Source organism: Lucilia cuprina, chromosome 5 (genome assembly GCF_022045245.1).
Source record: "Lucilia cuprina isolate Lc7/37 chromosome 5, ASM2204524v1, whole genome shotgun sequence".
Lineage (NCBI taxonomy): Eukaryota > Metazoa > Arthropoda > Insecta > Diptera > Calliphoridae > Lucilia > Lucilia cuprina.
This window is the reverse complement of record NC_060953.1, coordinates 16664181-16673948: the sequence shown is the minus strand read 5'-3', so window position 1 is coordinate 16673948 and position 9768 is coordinate 16664181.

Here is a 9768-nt window from a genome sequence, read left to right as displayed (position 1 = left end):
GTTAGATAGTTAGATAGTTAGATAGTTAGATAGTTAGATAGATAGTTAGATAGTTAGTTAGTTAGTTAGTTAGTTAGTTAGTTAGTTAGTTAGTTAGTTAGTTAGTTATTTAGTTAGTTAGTTAATTAGTTAGTCAGTTAGTTAGTTAGTTAGTTAGTTAGTTAGTTAGTTAGGTAGTTAGTTAGTTAGTTAGTTAGTTGGTTAGTTAATGGGTGGATAGTGGTTTCAGTGGGGTTTCCCCTTTGGACCCTTAGTTCAGGATCATTACCTAAGCGTATAATATTATAAGTTCTTTAGCGCTATTCTGAAGATTATTTGATTTATATATTTTTGCCAACAGCAAGAAATAAAGGTATCCATTGAAGGACGACTCGTTAGTAGTCATAAGTCAGTTATGCTCCAGAAAAATACGTTCTATGGCTTTTTTGTCAATGTGATAGACTTTTTTTAAGTCCTAATGCTTTCTCATAAGTTACATTTTATACATATAACTCCATAAAGCGAAAGGATATAGCCTTTTTGATTTGCCATAAATATCTAAAGGATATGACCCTAATGGGCACGCTACATACTTAAGAAAAAAGCCAAAAGCTCCTCCCTAATGATATTATAATACAATTACACTTCTTATATTATTATTTCAAAACAATATGCATAACTTTCATTTAATATTCCAAAAAAAAAACATCATAGAAAATTACAAAATTTATCGCTACAGAATAAAAAAACTTCAATTCTATTGACTGAATGATGAGCAGACAACACTATTCAACAAATTCCATCCAATATTATGTCTCGTTTTGTCTCATCTCTGTAATAAATACAATAGTAGAACAAGCAAAAAGTAGAAAACTACAACATACATTATAGGATTAGATACAATTGAGCAACAAAATCGCAATAAATGAGAACTAGACTGAGGTCTACTAAAAAATCGAAATATTGAGCTTAAAGGATACTCTCTACAATAAATACACATTCACAATACATTGATGTGAACATGAAAATCCACCAAATGTTACGAAAAAGATATAACTAAACTATGAGAATCTGTAACTAAATGATGTGCATGAATTTAGGGATAAATGTTAAGGAGACTGAACTCGTCTATACATGTAACGGTATGAGTGTGTGTGTGTTATTTATCGAATTTTAAAACATGTTTTAGAGTATTAGAGTCTGAAAATGGCAAATATTTAGTGTTTGTAGTTATTTTTCGCCAGTTATTCAGCCTGCTATGGGGTGAATAAATTACAAAAACATCATTGAAATTTGAAAAGTAATAGAACCTCATCAATATGGGCAACAAACGAAAAAGAGCTTTAGCAGCGTATTCAAAATAGTAGAGACACAATATTATTTACAATATTCAAATATTTAACAAATGTCATTTGAATTGTCATTGTAAGAGATTTTTATTCAAAATATATAGTTGAGATATACATATATGAAAAGTCTTTATTGTATGAAAATGTGTATATATCTATGTATGAGGTATATATGTATGTGTGTATTTGGGAGAGATTTGTTGTGGAAATAATGACTACAGATTTTTAAGTGTTTTATTTTGGAGTTCAAAATAATGGCATTACAAACATTAATATCAATAATTATTAACAGAACAAAAATTAGAGATTTTTGAATAGATCTTGAGCAAAAAAATCAAAATCGATTAAATAACCCAGAGATACTTGGATCCGATCACATACCATGATCGGTTGCTTAGCGCTGATTTCAAGTACTTTTTCATCTTCATATTTTTGACAATAGCAAGAGACCAAAGTATAAAACCCGTATTGGTCATATGCCCACAATCACAGAACTATATGCTTTGATAATGTCTCCATAAGCCACTGTACGGACATCAACGGTTCAACGATAATTAACTTATCTCGTCGAAACCACCCGAGTTATCTTCGGATAAAAATTGTCAACCCAGCGATAGCTATACCTAACGACATCAGTGTTATCATATCGACATTAAAAATGCAAAAATTGCACATAGAAAGAACTATGGACCGCAGTTGTATTGTTACATCATCCCTCATTATGTTGTTGTTAAAATTCGGGAAAAAGAAGCGCTACAAGAAACCCTAGTATGCCGAGATCCGTGACGGTTAAATGTAATCCAAGCTTTTCTTGAAATGATTTGGCACGGGGCAGAGTTCGATACCATGTACCATGAAATTTCATAACATAAAGCAAAACTAATCAAAATCAATAAATGATAAAAATCATTCTTAAATTGCTCTAAAAATATATTTTTAACATACAAATCGATATAAATACATAAACATAGAAATATTTATAAACACTCATGCAGATACATCATAAATCCCAAAAACAAACGGTCCAATAGGATATAAACGAGCTTTTTGTCTGTATAACTACTAACTATTCCACTCACTTTGCACAAATCCCTTTTCTCTGGTTGTCATAAATTTTCAAATGTTGTTCTACCGAAAAGAAGTACATTTTGTTATTTTTTCTTTGCAACATGACCGGAGTGATACAATATAGAACTTTATACGCAACTAGCATCATAGATATGTAGACCTTACGACCGACACATTAATATATTCTTATTATGCAGTTTTAATGTCATTCGTATGGGCACAATCTCTTTCCGTGCGCTATGAACTCTACTCTAGTTGTTTAGTTGGTGAGATTTTGACGACATTTTTAGACAATTTGTGCCTTTGTTTTTAACTTTCTATGTTTGATTTTGTAAATTTATACCAATATTCTACTACACTGGATTCAGTTCATGAAGAAACCATTTTGGTTTGGTACCTTTAGGTTAGGTTTGTAATATTAGTTAGATAGACAGATAGATAGATAAATAGATAGATAGATAGATAGATAGATAGATAGATAGATAGATAGATAGATAGATAGATAGATAGATAGATAGATAGATAGATAGATAGATAGATAGATAGATAGATAGATAGATAGATAGATAGATAGATAGATAGATAGATAGATAGATAGATAGATAGATAGATAGATAGATAGATAGATAGATAGATAGATAGATAGATAGATAGATAGATAGATAGATAGATAGATAGATACAATCTTTCTGGTAGTAGAAATTTAAATAAACATCTCTGATAACAAATTTCTATGTACATATCTGTAGCATATTTTTGTTGTTGTTTTAATAGTGTCAAGTCTATGATTATTGTTATTATCATTGTCTATGTTTTATCATTAAATTCATAAAACTCATACATAAGCATTTTCAAACATAGACACAATATTCTCATTCAACCATCTAAGCATCCATCTATCTATCTCTCCATGTATTTATTGGATACAGTTTTTCAAAGTTCCCTTTCGCACTGACTATCATTTGTCGTCTGTGTGCGTAAATGTCTAATGTCAGTCTGTCTGTCCAAGTGGGTGGGAAACAGTTATCCTTGTATTAGTGTATATTTATGATGACTATGAAAATCGTATCATTTTCAATAGCAGAGTCTATATTATAGAAAAAAAAGTTTGAATTTAATAGAACAACACAACAACAAGAAGAAACATAGAATTTACGTGCTTACAAATCAATTTTGATTGGTATTTAATGAGTATGTATTTGTTTAATATTAAGTAATGTTTTATGTATCTAAAATTGTACTAAATATAGATGAATTCTAGAGACAAATTGTAAATACAAACATTGGTTTTAATGGAATATATAATGAAGCAAAAAATGAATATCGATTATTTCTATTTAGAATTGGAAATTAATGTTTATGAATTTTAAATAAATTTTGCTATTTGAAATTGTTATATTTTTCACAGGAAATAAGGTTCACAGGAGTTAATATTATTATTTTCGTTACTGTTACAAAAAATGGAGCTTTTCATACTAATTTTATCTTTTTTGCAAAAATGCGGTTAGAACTGAGCAGGTTGCATGGACTTGTTTGTGTCAGTTACCGGCAAGGTAGTTCAGATTCACTCTACCAAACCGATTAACCTCACGACTGAACTGTAACGAGCTTAAGAATTATTGGAGAATTCTTGGACTCAGTTATTAAAAAAAGTAATTGATTAAATTACGGAGATGTCAAGAATTACTTAAAATATATAGATTGGAATTAAGAACAAAATCAGATGTCGATTTTGTCTAATCAGTTCACGAATATGTCAAGTATACATAAATATTTAATACATTTTCTTCAATGCAAACAAAATTTTAACAGTTTTATTTAATTAATCATGTAATTGATTCAATGAAATATTTTACTAATAATAAATACCTAGTCTAACAAACATTGACACATCGTTTTCAATCTTTGAAATGGAACATTAAAATCTCTTAATTCACATGTCATTTCTTGAAATAATTTGTAAACAGAAATCAATTTCTCCTACTTGCCAAACTAAATACAAGTAAAGAATATAATAATAGAGAATAATCATTTAAGCCCTTAAAAATAGGTTTCATGCCTGTTAAAACCGGAAGTAGGATTATGATTGAAAAGTCACAAGGATTAAAAATCAAACACCAAACAACCATTCATTCATACAGTGAAAATACAACAAAGTAAAACCAATAAATGAAATGAAGTGAAAAGAGCAATAGAAAATTCATTCATGTCAAAAGAAAAAGCAGAAAGAAGTAAGAACAACAAGTGAAATGAGTTGAAAACTATGAATGAAACCTAAATGACCAATTGAATGAAAATGATTGACGAACTGTCAATCATTGAAATCCAATAAAAATCAGAATGTATGAAAATAAATAAAGTAACAATTTTGATTTGAAGCCTATGTGAATTAAGAAAAGGTGATATTTTGTACCCTTCCCAACATTTGCTGGTTTTTTTGTTAATAATAATGTTAATTAATTTGTAAGAAAATTTACGCTTTTAGGGTGACCAGACTTAAAAAAAAATAAATTTTTGTTCAAAATGTTGAAATCATTGTCAAAATGTTAAGAGTATTTTTTAGATCAGTATTTTGAAATGTTTAAAAAAAAATAGTTTCTTTTTAATCTGGCCACCTCACAACAACTATTGTTAATGATCCATCAACTCTTATAATGCGACGTTACGATTGCCTTTATAAAGTGTAAATGTATGCCTTTTAGCCATTGTTAATGTATAGATTGATGGACATTAATCATACTTTAAATATACAGACATTGGAACGGATCGAAGAATACCTTACAGACGTACAATATAAAAAGAATAAGAAATCATAATAAAATACGATAAAATCCAAATGAAAAGAATCAAAGCGCGGGTGCTCATACAACACGTAAATGAAAATTAAATTAAAAGTAATTAAAGTTTCAAAAGAAATTTTTCTATATAGAAATTCGTATAAAAGATGATGATCATCAGCGTTGAAATATTATAACATGTCTTTTACATCTAACCCCCCGATGGCAAATTATACACCAAAAGTTATATACTAAAACTGCCAAATCAGAAAATCGGAAAGGTTTTTAAAAAGTCAGCTTGAAGTCGAACTGGACTTTAGGGTATCAGATTTTGTACATTAGAATATAGTCAATCTATAACGAAACTTGAATGTTAAGGTGCTTTACATGAGCACCAGCTATGTTATCGTAATTCACTGTAGTCTAGTCTACCCCTGCACCATTGTACCTCTTAAAAGCCGGTGGCAATTTATGTTTACAGATTTTACGATCCAGTATACGTGCTCTTTGCTTTGCTAATCTAACCCCGACAAAGGAGAAGGAAATCACTGATTAGAGCCAATAGATGGCGAGGATTCAATATCAGGTGAAATTATCCTATTGATGAAATGAGGAATGTCTTGTCGGTAGAAAAATCCTCATCATTTCTACACTACTGCGCGGGCTTTTGCTGTTTCGGCAACATCACATAGGGTACGTATTGTGATTTGAAAAACACAGATCTATACTTATTTCAGTGGCTCCTAAAAAACTAGAAGCGGCAACTAAAACTTAACCCGAAAATTTATATTTCACCGAATTAGGTTCAAACCACAGCCACTACGTCCATCTCGAAGAAACCTTAACCAAAGTTTTACGGGCAACTGGCCACTTGTAGTACCAGATTATGAGGTACTCAGGTCCGACCCCACGTCTAATCTTTCCAAGAAAAGGGCGAGTACCAGCAGACCGGCAGGGTTGCAATACACCAAGATGTAAACCATTCATCAAGGAAACATGACACAGGGGAGTCTTAAACGAGACCATATGTCAGACATTAAATAGACTATTGTCTGGACTATAAACCAAATTAAAGACTAGACAATAGTCTATACTAGGTATCAGACTATACGCCAGTCTATGGATTGTACAAGAGTGCCGATTATATTTCAGACTAAAGTCCAAACTATAGACCTACAGTTTTAAACAGATACTTAGAGATTGAACGAAGAATATCAAACTCTTCTGATAATAAGCTATATATAATTTCCATTAATTTCATATCGGAAGATAACTGCCTTCTTATGGAACCACGTGGAAAATAGAATACCTTTAAGGTATACATATATAATGTAATCGGTCTTTGAACTATGATGATATTAGACTGTCTTGTCCTATTCCCCCGGGGGCATGTTGGTGTTATTGTAATCCCGGGGAAAAGACGTGTTTTCCAATTCGTCAGTCTGGTAGGGACTATAAATTGGTACAGTCTACTGCCTGGCTTAGATATGCTAGAGAATTGTCAGGTTAGTATTTAATGGTTGCCTGTCATCCCGTAGATTGATCTTTATGATCATGAGAATGGAACTAAGCTGTTGCCATCTCAACATGATATATTGATACATGCAACGCGACTATTTGTCGTGGCAATTATTGAAATTATTGACTTTGGAATTCCTATTTTCTTTGTCACATTATCGGGTCATAAAAGAGGGACTCTGATCCATTTGTTGGGTATTTCGGTCTATTAAATACGTCTCTAGGTGTTGCCGAATCAACAGAGGACATCCCATCTGCGTGGTTGTAAACGGGAGTGATGTTTTACATCTCGGAAGTTAAGCAACGGGGCAGCAATGTTCAGAAATTAGATAGCTCGAGTACTCAGCAAAGTGCTTGTGCATGGACAGGCCCAATCCATGTATAAAAATTTGCCATTGAAGGATTCGGGGGCTATGGTAGACCGTTGTTCAAGTCTACCCAGTGGACGAAAAGGACCACCGTGAAATAAGACCGTCAAGGCAGGTTTTTAGGTAAAGCACTCCGATATTCGTGTCTTGTCTTATTAGTGTTAGCTCTTTTTCAAATTTTTAACAATCCGTTATGCAGCGTAAACATAGGGAAAGGTGCAGAATTTCAATTCAACAAAAACTAATCAATGTTATTGTTTACCTTAACGCTTTGTTCGCACATCATGTAATATTTCGGCTACTGACTGATGAACGATCGATGATACACTAGCTACCAAATTGAATGGAGTTTACTTTAGAAAATAAAAAAACACATACATACAAACAAACATTAGCGTATCTTTGATAATTGTAATCATTCTTCAATGATCATGTCGATCTTGAAGCCACCACTGTGTTACTCAAAATTAATAGTGAATAAGAAATAAATAAAATCTTAATGAATCACGCAAATGCCCCTACAGCTTAAGATTTATTTATTTGATTTCAATTAATTTCTAATAGTTTTAATGATTGTTTTTAGTCATCAATATCGTATCAACTCTCGAAAAAACACGTCCGTATGTTAAAAGGAATTTTTGTAAACAAGTGTTTGCACAAAAGCAAATATCAGACCCAAGAAGAGACAGACCGAATGACAGACTTTTCTTTAGGATTTTTTAATGAAGTTTCTTGTTTTAATAGGAATTGAGTTAAAATTTCTTTTTTTTTTTGATTTAGTTCCTTTATGACTTATTTTCAATAAACCTCCTTTTTCCGGTTGTCTCCTGCCGTCAGCCAGTGTAAACATTACATCTTTACTCAACACATCTTTCCTTTTCCCAAACTCATAGATCATACAACACGTTCATTATTTATACGAAATTTTAACCAGAACTAGATACAATAATAAACATTCAAATGCTTGCAACAACAACATTCTGGCAAATAATTCACAATTGTATGTGAATTACTGGAAAATTGGCAACCAGCTGTGTAGATGTGTGCGAGTTGTGTGTGTATGCATTCTTCGTGAACGTGTGTCTCTGGGGAGTTTTTGTTTGAATGATAAATTGCATTCATGCAATTAATTTTTTGGTTAAAGGTTTTAGCACCTCTAAAGTCAATAAGTCGTAGTTTGTTTTGTTCCATAATATTTTTTTTTTGCACATTTCTACCTGATCTCTCTTATAAATTTCCATTTCTTACAGTTCTCTTCATTCGTCTATAATCCTGGATTTTATAAAATCCTGTTGTTCTTTTCAATTTTTTTAGATTTACAAGGAATTTATGTGCCTGTGATTAATTAGTAAAATTGCTTTATTGTTTCGATAAGTTACATCAGGAAATTCCTAAGCAAGTGTAATCCGATTAGTAAATTAGAATATGGGATCTGGGATTTTGTTTTTAGACAGTAGATTTTTTGTATTAAAGTCAAAAAATTTTTACGATTTGGGTTTTTGGGAAATTTGGTGGATTATAAGAAATATTTGTGTTGCCTTTTTTAAGATATAAGTTCCTAATCTTAACTTTTTAAGAAATCGTGTAAAATGTTGGAAGATCTATCTATCTTGATGACAACCATCATCAAGATAGACAGATAGACAGAAGAGAAAGTTGGCTGGATTTGGAAATATGATTACGAATGATAGACTTAACAAATTTTGACTTTTAAAAATCCGAATAAAAGGATATAATCTGCAACAAACTCGCGGCAAAACTCGATATTATATTGTGCATACAGAACTAATTACTTTTCAATGTGGTCTCCAGTGGGTTAGTTAGTGTTCTAGCCTGTACACCGGTGAAGGCCTATGGAGGCCTACGTAGATTTCTTCGGATGTAATGGATATACATCCGAGCACAGTTAAATAGGCCTAAGTGAGCCGCTTATGAAATGGCTGCACTTCTTATATCCGTTGGTTACGACCTCGACATGCATAGCAATCACATCAGTATTTCGACCGCAGGATATCGCATAAGGTTAGAATAGATCAACTTACTAATCTCATGTAGACTTTGCTATCAGTAATGAATCAACAGAAAGCAGTTATGGTATCCAATACTTACACATCTGATATCGGGATTGACCAATAGGTTTAATGACTACTGGTTCTATAAAGACCATCTCATCTTTAACGAATCATCAAAATGTGATCAGTGTTCTCATTATATGTTGTCAGTGTCCACATTTTACTACCTGACTTTGTGCAAAAGATTTATGGACAAATTTTAGACCTTGACCTCGTTATCGAACTGCCGAACAGAATTCGTATAGTAGTAGCAGAATTTTTAAATCTAGGCTTCTATGCAGAACCCCAGGATGAGAAAATTAATTTTGACCACTTAGCTTTTATATTGATATAACTCTAAATTGTATAATTTTTAATAAATTCCAAAATCTAATCAAAAAAAAATTAAGTATAATAGGACATCGGTTAGAAAGATCATTACTTACTGATAGCAAAGCGTTCATAAGAGCCCCTGAGGAGATAACGAAATATTCCTTGGTAATTCTTAGTTGTATTCCTGGATGTGATATAAATGCAACCATCATACGGATGCTCCTGCTAAGGTCGCCATTTTGCTAAACCTAAATAGACTGCAGCACAGAAACCTTACAGTGTTACAGCGATATACATACACACATTTTTTAAATCATCGAAATAG